This window comes from Oncorhynchus keta, chromosome 11, assembly GCF_023373465.1.
Source record: "Oncorhynchus keta strain PuntledgeMale-10-30-2019 chromosome 11, Oket_V2, whole genome shotgun sequence".
NCBI classification, from domain to species: domain Eukaryota; kingdom Metazoa; phylum Chordata; class Actinopteri; order Salmoniformes; family Salmonidae; genus Oncorhynchus; species Oncorhynchus keta.
Window position 1 is genome coordinate 6,172,917 of NC_068431.1, and position 11,733 is coordinate 6,184,649.

The following is an 11,733-nucleotide window of genomic DNA, read 5'->3' on the forward strand; positions in this document are numbered from 1 at the left end:
CGAGAGTTAGAACCGGTGTTTTTCTGGATCAAACGCGCCAAATAAATGGACCTTTTGGATATATAAATCGACGGAATTAATTGAACAAAAGGACAATTTTTGATGTTTATGGGACATATTGGAGTGCCAACAGAAGAAGCTCATCAACGTTAAGGCATGAATTATATCTTTATTTCTGCGTTTTGTGATGATGGTCTGTGTTTGTTTGCTTGAGTGCTATCCTCAGCATCGTTTTCTTTCGCCGTAAAAGCATTTTTTAAATATTTGCATGGACATAACAAGATTCAATAACTGAGACATAAACTGAACAAGTTCCACAGACATGCGACGAACAGAAATTGAATAATGTGTCCCTTAACAAAGGGGGAGGGTCAAAATCAAAAGTAGCAGTCAGGATCTGGTGTGGCCACCAGCTGCATTAGGTACTGCAGGGGGAGGGTCAAAATCAAAAGTAGCAGTCAGTATCTGGTGTGGCCACCAGCTGCATTAGGTACTGCAGTGCATCTCCTCCTCATGGACTGCACCAGATTAGCCAGTTCTTGCTGTGAGATGTTACCCCACTCTTCCACCAAGGCACCTGCAAGTTCCCAGATATTTCTGTGGGGCCCTAGCCCTCGCCCTCCGATCAAACAGGTCCCAGAAGTGCAACGGGTTTGAGATCCGGGCTCTTCGCTGGCCAATGCAGAACACTGACATTCCTGTCTTGCAGGAAATCACACACAGAATGAGCAGAATGGCTGGTGGCATTGTCATGCTGGAGGGTCATGTCAGGATGAGCCTGCAGGAAGGGTGCCACATGAGGTAGGAGGATGTCTTCCCTGTAACGCACAGCGTTGATATTGTGAAATGGCTAGCTAGTTAGCGGGGTGCGCGCTAATAGCGTTTAAACCTCACTCGCGCCGAGGCTTGGAGTAGTTGTTCCCCTTGCTCTGCATGGGTAACGCTGCTTCGAGGGTGGCTGTTGTCGTTGTGTTCCTGGTTCGAGCCAGGGAGGAGCGAGGAGAGGGACAGAAGCTATACTGTTACACTGGCAATACTAAAGTGCCTATAAGAACATCCAATAGTCAAAGGTTAATGAAATACAAATGGTATAGAGAAATCGTCCTATAATAACTACAACCTAAAACTCCTTACCTGGGAATATTGAAGTCTCATGTTAAAAGGAACCACCAGCTTTCATATGTTCTCATGTTATGAACAAGGAACTGAAACGTTAGCTTTTTTACATGGCACATATTGCACTTTTACTTTCTTCTCCAACACTTTGTTTTTGCATTATTTAAACCAAATTGAACATATTTCATTATTTATTTGAGGCTAAATAGATTTTATTGATGTATTATATTAAGTTAAAATAAGTGTTCATTCAGTATTGTTGTAATTGGCATTATTACAAATAAATGTGTAAAAAAAATAAATGGTCCGATTAATCGGTATCGGCCTTTTTTGTTGGTCCTCCAATAAATCGGTATCGGCGTTGAAAAAGCATAATCAGTCGACCTCTCGTTTGGACCGCTCCTGTCAATGTTGAGTAAGGACACGCACCTGATTACACATAGAAGTAGGCCTATTGGCTACCAGGCTGAAGTAAGCATAGAAATGTTCCCATTTGGGGATCTGATAGTGTTTTGAAAAATCTTTCCAGCTCTCCCCGTTTTGATAATCACTCAACGTGAAAGGGAAAAATATCATACTCTGATCCGGTGTAAAGTCAGACAATAGGCCTACATGCACAATGGCGCGGTAAACTCTGAGGGCACAGAATATTTTATACATTGTTTTAAGTAGCTTCAGGCTGGACCCAAATTATTAGTTGATACAATGTTTCAAGTTCATTGCAGATGGGCCACGCTTGGCAAATATGATTTATAGGACATGTATTTTATTTTTTTTTAAATCAGGAAATGTTCTACCTGCAGACTGCATTGTTTTTATTTGTTGGCTTTATAGGCTGTTTTTACATAGTTGGCAATGGCAATAAAATGTGATTTTTTTTTTAGGTTAACCACATGATTAACCACATCACAATTATTATGAAATAAAAATATGTAAATGAAACTGTTCCACATCAATGTGCATATGAAAACCATAACTGGCACGCAGATCGGTAGAAGTGATAAGATATACTGGTATTCCCCACATGAGAGTTTGCCAATTCCTCCCGTGGGCCATTACCGGCAACTTCTGGAGAGCAACGGCAGAGTCTTGGAAAGCCAGTAGAGGAGGACGGTCGGAACAGGTTAGTTTTTCATCTGGTTATCTTGATCTCTGGTTCCCTCGAGTCATCAGTGAGCTAACTGCCTGTATAGTCGATTTCACTAAAACGCATAGGGTGACTATATATGGAAAAATACACATTTTAAAATGTAGACTTAAATCGACTGGTCGAAAGAACAGACGACTTCTGGTCGACTTCGATTTTTTTGTTGTTGTTGCCTGGGACGGTTCTTGTTCGGTACTTGTGCGAACATACTTGTTCGGTTAGCCGCCAGCCGAACTGAAGGTAAAACCCACAGGTTAGCCGCCAGCCGAAGTGAAGGTAAAACCCACAGGTTAGCCGCCAGCCGAAGTGAAGGTAAAACCCACAGGTTAGCCGCCAGCCGAAGTGAAGGTAAAACCCACAGGTTAGCCGCAAGCCGAAGTGAAGGTAAAACCCACAGGTTAGCCGCCAGCCGAACTGAAGGTAAAACCCACAGGTTAGCCGCCAGCCGAAGTGAAGGTAAAACCCACAGGTTAGCCGCAAGCCGAAGTGAAGGTAAAACCCACAGGTTAGCCGCCAGCCGAACTGAAGGTAAAACCCACAGGTTAGCCGCCAGCCGAAGTGAAGGTAAAACCCACAGGTTAGCCGCAAGCCGAAGTGAAGGTAAAACCCACAGGTTAGCCGCCAGCCGAAGTGAAGGTAAAACCCACAGGTTAGCCGCCAGCCGAACTGAAGGTAAAACCCACAGGTTAGCCGCCAGCCGAAGTGAAGGTAAAACCCACAGGTTAGCCGCAAGCCGAAGTGAAGGTAAAACCCACAGGTTAGCCGCCAGCCGAAGTGAAGGTAAAACCCACAGGTTAGCCGCCAGCCGAACTGAAGGTAAAACCCACAGGTTAGCCACCAGCCGAAGTGAAGGTAAAACCCACAGGTTAGCCACCAGCCGAACTGAAGGTAAAAACCTACAGGTTAGCCGCCTTAACTCTCATTCATCGTCCATGAATAAAGATGTCCTGCACTGTGATCCCACATTAGCCATCTACACATCAGCACAACCAGGTTGTGACCCCCAGCAGAGTCCTGACACCTTTGAAACTACAAAGGCTCAGGACAATTCACTAGCAGCCTTCTGTTTCAGGGCAACAACAAAGAGCCTCCTCTCGTGGGTGAGAACGCAGACACTAAAGTGGAGACAGACCGGTGAAAACGAAGACACTAAAGTGGAGACAGACAGGTGAGAACGCAGACACGGAAGAGACCGCCATCATGCTAATTTTGACTACCACTTGGGCTCCCCGGTGGCGCAGTGGTCTAAGACACTGCATCTCAGTCACTGCAGTGCCTGGTTCGAATCCAGGCTGCGTCACATCCAGCCGTGATTGCGGTGCATAATTGCATAATCCCATTGGGCGGTGCATAATTGGCCCCGGGTTTGGCTGTCATTGTAAATAAGAAATTGTTCTTAACTGACTTGCCTAGTTAAATAAAGACAAAATAAATAAAAATGTGTTTTAGATTTAAACTGGGGTTCAAATCGAAGCCTTCGCATACTAGGTCTGAGGGTTTCTACAAAGACTTCAGGAACATGGTTGGAGAGCCCTGTACTAGTACGAATGCAATTAAAAGTGCCCCAATCTTCACTTGTTTGAAGGTTCCAGAGCACTAAAGAAATGCTGATAGTCATTCCTGACCTGAGTCGCCAAAACAAGTCAGCAAAACATGAGGCTTCCACACACCCCTCACCGAATTTAGATCAGGATACCAAACTCATTCCTGGTCAGTTTACCCTCCTGTAGGTTTTTCGCTGCAACTTGGTTCAGTTTATAAACCATATAATTATTAGAATCCGGTGCGCTAGATTTTTGGTTGGCGGTAAAAGGCGCTGCATGGTCAATCAGACACCTGCATTGGCCGCGCAGCACTTCCGGTGATAGAGCCTCTGCATAAGCCAGGGCACTCAAAGATGTTGTCAAGGAAGTGAGATTGAGTTTACACATGATCCCCCTCCCCACCATCAACCAATCGTGGCAATGCAGGAGCTATACAGAGCCCTCCGCATTGTTACAAAATTTGGAAGGCGCACAGCGATGCAGAGTTCAATTTGACCCCTGTATGCTTCTGGAGCCACACCTACAATACGGATCCTCTGACCACCTTTCCGGATCAAGCACAAATTGGCTTTAAGCTCGATAGGAACAGGGTTGGAGAGTCCTGATCTAGCGCTGGTCGGCCAATCATTCAGTACGCTTTGTTTTAGGAAGCACCCAATTAGAAGTCGCCCGACTAATCCGAATGGCCGATTTCAATATTTCATAACAATCTGAATTTTTGGGCCCCGTTTTTTTTACACCTCTATTTAATCTTTATTTAACCAGGCAAGTCAGTTAAGAACACATTCTTATTTTCAATGACTGCCTAGGAACAGTGGGTTAACTCCCTTGTTCAGGGGCAGAACGGCGGATTTTCACCTTGTTGCAAGATGGGATCCCCAGAGCTGACCTTAACTAGTCCAACGCAATAACTACCTGCCTCTCTCTCGTTGCACTCCACGAGGAGCCTGCCTGTTACGCGAATGCAGTAAGCCAAGGTAAGTTGCTAGCTAGCATTAAACTTATCTTATAAAAAACAATCAATCATAATCACTAGTTAACTACACATGGCTGCGTTGCATATAATCTGACTGAGCATACAAGTATCTGACTGAGCGGTGGTAGGCAGAAGCAGGCACGTAAACATTCACTCAAACAGCACTTTTGTGAGTTTTGCCAGCAGCTCTTCGTTGTGCGTCAAGCATTGCGCTGTTTAGGACTTCAAGCCTATCAACTCCCGAAGTGAAATGGCTAGCTAGTTAGCGCTAATTGTCGCTGTGTTGCTGATTCGAGCCCAAGGAGGAGCGAGGAGAGGGACGGAGGCTATACTGTTACACTGGCAATACTAAAGTGCCTATAAGAACATCCAATAGTCAAAGGTTAATGAAATACAAATCATATAGAGGGAAATAGTCCTATAATAACTACAACCTAAAACGTATTACCTGGGAATATTGAAGACTCATGTTAAAAAGGAACCACCAGGTTTCATATGTTCTCATGTTCTGAGCAAAGGAACTGAAACGTTAGCTTTCTGACATGGCACATATTGCACTTTTACTTTCTTCTCCAATACTTTGTTTTTGCATTATTTAAACCAAATTGAACATGTTTCATTATTTACTTTATGCTAAATTGACTTGTATTGATGTATTATATTAAGTTAAGTGTTCATTCAGTATTGTTGTAATTGTCATTATTAGAAATAAATACATTTAAATTGGCCGATTAATTGGAATCGGCTGTATGGTCCTCCAATAATCGGTATCGGTGTTGAAAAATCATAATCGGTCGACCTCTACACCCAATGTAAATGTCTGACTGCCGACTTTTTACACACAATGTAAAAAATAAATGTGAAGAAAATCGGTACAATAAATCTCTATTGGTGTCTGAACCCTTATAATACATACATACTAGACACTCAAGTAAAACATCCAAGATGAGCTTTGACAAAAATAAAATATGGTCAGTTTAACTCTTCAAAACATGCTTCAGTCCCTCCCTTCCTTCCTGTACTTATCCAACATGGTGAGAATATGGCAACAAGTAAGCATCTGTAAGGGGTAATAGGACACAAAACAGGTTTAGTACCAAACGGCATAAGCAAAATAACCTCAAAATATCAACCAGACAAATAACATTAAGGTTTACGAAACGTTCAAATCAAAGTTTCAACAGGTGTTTTCAAACCTCTAGTCTAATGCAAAATGAAGCCACATCCCAAGACATTGGTTGAATAAATCTAGCTATATGTCCTCATTTAATTTTTTTTAAATGTGTCTCTTATTAAAGCTGTTCATTGGGGGATAGTCCATGCTTCAAGGAAGCATGATAATATCAGAGACATGAGTAGGGATCCGTGAAGGTGTAGACATATGGCACAACGTGTACCATACTCCATGTACAGCTCATCAGTGTACATCCGTATTGGATTCCCCAACCAGCATTTCTCGAGGGGTAAGACACTCATTCTTGAATATCACTGGCGTTTCAAGGCCATTGCGATGCCATGAAATAGACTTTAGGCAAACAAGGACAACATTTGTACATGTCAACTACCTTAAAAATCTTACACCGAATCACAGTTTTCGGCGTTTGAATCGATTCACATTAGATTTCACAGTAACGCATAACATTTCGCCAACAACATGTGGCAGACTTGATGATTACTAGCGACACCAGCTAGTTGCTAGCTGGCTGACTGTGCGTGGGGGAGGGGAGAGCGTCTGAGCCGTGAGGCCTAGTTGCATTGTTTACGCCCGGTTTTGTCATTACCGCAAAAAGCCAAGCAAACAAAAGTCCCCTAAATAATATGACAACGACCACACTTTGACGTGATCCGCTGTTAGAATGTACCAAACATTTAGTTATCACCGTTATAAATCGATTATAGAGAAGAAGAAGAAGAAGAAGGGGAAGAAGAAAAAAATCACATGGCTGAGCGGACCACGTTGTCTTGACATAACTACTGAGGAATTCTGGGATACACATTTTTTTTTTGCACCGGTCTCCTCCCAATATCGGTGTCAAACGCATGTGGTGACTTCGGCGAACTAACTAGTGATTTAAAAACGACGTCCTTCCTACATATTCTTCATCGGGCGGATCCGACTGGTCGTCTTTGGCGACAAGTCCCACAAAAAAAAGCAACCAAAGTGGCTTGTCCACGTTTATATCTAGCTCAGTGGCTCGCATAAGCATAAAAAGGGCTAGCTCGTTTAGTGGCTAGCTCCAAGCTAGCATGTGATCATGAGATGGATGAATCATTACAATTCAAGAGCCAGTTATCTACCCGTAATGACAGTCTAAATTTAACACGCAACTTGGCATGTTCTACGAGACACCAATTAAAAATGGTTTATAAATTGGTAATAAACATCGCCAGCGACATTATTTTGTTCGGTTTTAAATACAACTATTGTTCCTTTGCATTTTTAGTGGAAGGGGAACACGTGGAGAGGACACGTGACGTTGCAATAAACCTAGCTATTTGTTTTAACATGTTTTTAAGTGTTAAATAAAACTGCGCAAATTGTTACAGGAGGGGGGGGGGGGTTTATTATATATATCAATATATATTGTTGCAATGTGTCAAACATGTAGGTATTTCGAAATAACGTGGATTTGGATTCCGGTAGCTGTCTGTTAGCTCCAACATGAGGATTAGCTACCTTGGCCTAGTCGCTATTGTTCGCCATCGGCACTCACTTTCAGGCTAATATGTATCAACCGAAAACAAGAGCTTCAATTATCTAAAGTGGTAGTAGGACACTTAACGGTGCTTCACAAACCCGGACAAAAATAGTGCCCAGTTAGAAATGGCTATGCTATAGCTGGCGTTTAAACAGTAAAAGTTCAAACCTAAAACGCGTGTCACCCGTGACAATGGGTGAGTTTAGTCATTCGCGATTGCTGCCTCAGTTCGGACTTCGTCTATTACAACCGTGTTAACGAGTTAAATTAGTTCGCAAGTCACTTCATCGGCAACTGGCACAAGATAAGACTTGAGTTGTGCAAAAGAAACATGACGCCCATGCGTCTCGTTAAGTGTGTAACGATGGTGTTAAAATATCACGACACATGAAACCTCACTTGGTTCAACTTGTACCCCGACTGAGGCCTGACACACACACACACACAAGCTCAACGTTTGTTATTGCATTTGCACAAAAATGTACTAAGTAGGCGATCTTCTGAAAGAGACGAGTACCATGCTTGGAACGTCAACTCCAATTAGATCTTAGAAGAAGCTTTTTTACAATCCACTATTCCAGAAATAGTTTGGGGCCTTGCTCTATATATAGCTAGTTAGAGCAGTCTACTAGATACGAGCAAGCTTGCAATGCAGCATTATCCTGCGAGGAGCTCCCCACTATCACATCTGACAGCAGATCATGCTTGGCATTTATTAAAGTGGCTCTAGTGAATGCACCATAAACGCAGTAGTCACCACACACACACACAAAAAACGTGTTTACGGGAGGAATACAAACCATGATGTGCTTGTCCATTCACGTTGACCACGGTCACCGCATTCATTTTCTGAGTCCATGGGTTCACCTTGGGCGGGGGTGCTTCAGCAAACTCCTTTTTGCTACATTTCACATAGTCTTCCGTTTGTCCGGTCGTGTGCTTTTCTTGATCCAGGATGTCTTTCTCTTGATTGTTACTCTCTTCTTTTGCCTGTTTGGAGTTTTGCTCCTTCATTGCGACCCCCCCCAGTTCCGAGTTGTCTGCTTTCATATTGCTACCGTCGTCGGCAACACCCGTCTGCTTGGCCCCCTTTTCCAGACAGTCCTCTCCGTGTTGTATCGTCTTGCTCGCATGCCCATGCTCCTCTTCTTTGATAAGAGGATTGTTGGGTAGGAGAGTCTCCACCTGAGTGGCCATTTCCCCTTTTCCTCACGATATCCCCAAATTCGCTTTCAACTCAAGAATGGTAAATGTTCAGTATTCCTCGAGTAAACTCGTTTCTATCGTTACTCCACTCCACCCCTAGACCAAATAGCCTTCAGTCTAAGACGCAGAGTGGTTTGTGTTGATTTAAAACATATAAAAAGCGTCCGAAAGACTTTAAAATTACAAGATAATCTCCACCACTAGCAGCAATATGGATGATCACCACCACGCGATAGAAGGGTGCGCGCACGTACGATGGAGGGGCGTAACCACGCAAAGATGTGCGCGCAATAGGTTGTTATCAATAACGCCATATTTCGTTACGTCTAAGAAGCAGTTCATTCCCAGCTGGGTGGCAAACCTACAGCCCGCTCCAATGGATTACAGTGCAAAACATTGCTGGAGTATACCTCTATCTCTCAATATTGACCACAATTTAATTCGACTTGAGTGATATAAAAATACAAGTGTACTCTACGTGACAAGTATTGTTTTTATGTTAATGTTTTAGTCATATTCTGTACTAGTCAAAAGTTTGGACACACCTAGTAATTTCAGGGTGTTTCTTCATTCGGTACTATTTTCTACATTGTAGAATAATAGTGAAGACTTCAAACTATGGAATAACACATATGGAATCATGTAGTAACCAAAAAAATGTTTAAACAAATCAAAAATATATTTTAGATTTGAGATTCTTCAAAGTAGCCACCCTTTGCCTTGACAGCAGCTTTTCACATTCTTGGCATTCTCTCAACCAGCTTCATGAGGTAGTCACCTGGAATTAATTTCAATTAACAGGTTTGCCTTGTTAAAAGTACATTTTTTGAATTTCTTTCCTTCTTAATGCGTTTGAGCCAATCAGTTGTGTTGTGACAAGGTAGGGGTGGTATAGAGAAGATAGCCCTATTTACTTTAAGACACGAAGGTCGGTCAATCAGGAAAATGTCAAGAACTATGAGTCGCAAAAACCATCAAGCGCTATGATGAAATTGGCTCGCATGAGGACCACCACAGGAAGGAAGACCCAGAGTTACCTAATGCTGCAGAGGATAAATTCATTAGAGTTAACTGCACCTCAGAAATTGAAGCCCAAAAAAAATGTTTCACAGAATTCAAGTAACAGACACATCTCAACATCAACTGTTCAGAGGAGACTGTGTGAATCAGGCCTTCATGGTCCAATTGCTACAACAACAGCAAAACTCCTAAAGGACATCAATAAGAAGTCTTGCTTGGGCCAAGAAACACGAGCAATGGACATTAAACCGTTGGAAATCTGTCCTCAAGTCCAAATTTGAGATTTTTGGTTCCAACCGCCGTGAATTCAAGGCACACTTAACCAGCATGGCTACGCAGCGAAACGCCATCCCATCTGGTTTGTGTTTAGTGGGAATGTCATTTGTTTTTCAACATGACAATTAATGTATTTATTTTACCTTTGTTTAACCAGGTAGGCAAGTTGAGAACAAGTTCTCATTTACAACTGCGACCTGGCCAAGATAAAGCAAAGCAGTTAGACACACAAAACAACACAGTGACACATGGAGTAAAACAAACAGTCAATAACACAGTAGAAAAACAAGTCCATATACAATGTGAGCAAATGAGTTGAGATAAGGGAGGCAAAGGCCACAGTGGTGAAGTAAATACAATATAGCAATTAAAAACACTGGCATTTTAGATTTGCAGTAGGTGAATGTGCAAAGTAGAACGACTGGAGAAATACTGACAATGACCCAAAACACACCTCCAGGCTGTGTAAGGGCTATTTGACCAATAAGGAGAGTGATGGAGTGCTGCATCAGATGACCTGGCCTCCACAATCACCTGACCTCAACCCAATTGAGATGGTTTGGGATGAGTTGGACCACAGAGTGAAGGAAAAGCAACAAACAAGTGCTCAGCATATGTGGGAACTCCTTCAAGACTGTTGGAAAAGCATTCGGCAGCGTAGCCTAGTGGTTAGAGCGTTGGACTAGTAACCGGAAGGTTGCGAGTTCAAACCCCCGAGCTGACAAGGTACAAATCTGTCGTTCTGCCCCTGAACAGGCAGTTAACCCACTGTTCCCAGGCCGTCATTGAAAATAAGAATATGTTCTTAACTGACTTGCCTAGTTAAATAAAGGTAAAATTAAAATAAAAAAATTCCAGTCAAAGCTGGTTGTGAGTATGCTAAGAGTGTGCGAAGCTGTCATCTAGTTCCGACTAGCACGTGTACGCAGCAGAACATTTCAGAGCTTCCTAGCACGTGAACGCGGCATAAGTATCAGCTAACCACATCAGGGTGGTTAGCTGCACTGGTTAGCTCCTCTACCCAGGCGTTGCTGACGCCTGCTAGATCTTAAAACGCCTGGATAGGTATTTGTGCGTATCAGCTAACCACATCATATGGTATAGCAATCTGTCAGTCGATGACATTTACAATGTGCCACGAATAGGCTAGTTTTCTGCTACCTAGATGATATTAGCAACATACACTTATTTGACCAGATCCTCTACTTCTTTAGCCAGTGGTCTAATATTTAATCCCTTACAATTTCCTGCCAACTATAACGAGCTGAAATCTATTTCAATTCATGGTGTCAGAATTCAGAAGTACCTTGTTGACATGTTCTGTTGCAGATTCAAAGTCAGATTAGCCGGAGGACCTGAGCCCTAGGACCATGCCTCAGGACTACCTGGCCTAAAGACTCCTGGCTGTTCTTGTCCCCGTTGCACCCAGTCATGCTGCCAATACACTTCTGCTGTTCTGCATGTGGTCATAGAACCCTGACCTGCTTCACAGGACATGCTACTTTGTCCCGGACCTGCTGTTTCAACGCTCTCTTTGTCTCTCTCTCTCTCTGTTTCAACTTTGTCTCTCTCTCTTTGTCTCTCTCTCTCTCTCTTCTCTCTCTCTCTCTTTCTCTCTCTCTCTCTGTCTCTCTCTCTCTCTCTCTCTCTCTCTCTCTCTCTCTCTCTCTCTCTCTCTCTCTCTTCTCTCTCTCTCTCTCTCTCTTTGTCTCTGTCTCTCTCTCTCTCTGTCTCTCTCTCTCTCTCTCT

At 43.0% G+C, this 11,733-nt stretch overlaps 1 pseudogene across 1 annotated transcript in view; it reads right to left on the bottom strand.

Moving 5' to 3' along the window:
- Positions 1-8,947, bottom strand: part of LOC118379451 (la-related protein 1-like) — a 69,257-nt pseudogene extending 60,310 nt beyond the window's left edge. Inside the window, exon 1 of the transcript XR_008146890.1 lies at positions 8,283-8,947. The product of XR_008146890.1 is annotated as a la-related protein 1-like (transcript). The remainder of the gene's footprint in view (positions 1-8,282) is intronic.
- Positions 8,948-11,733: the final 2,786 nt, after the last annotated feature.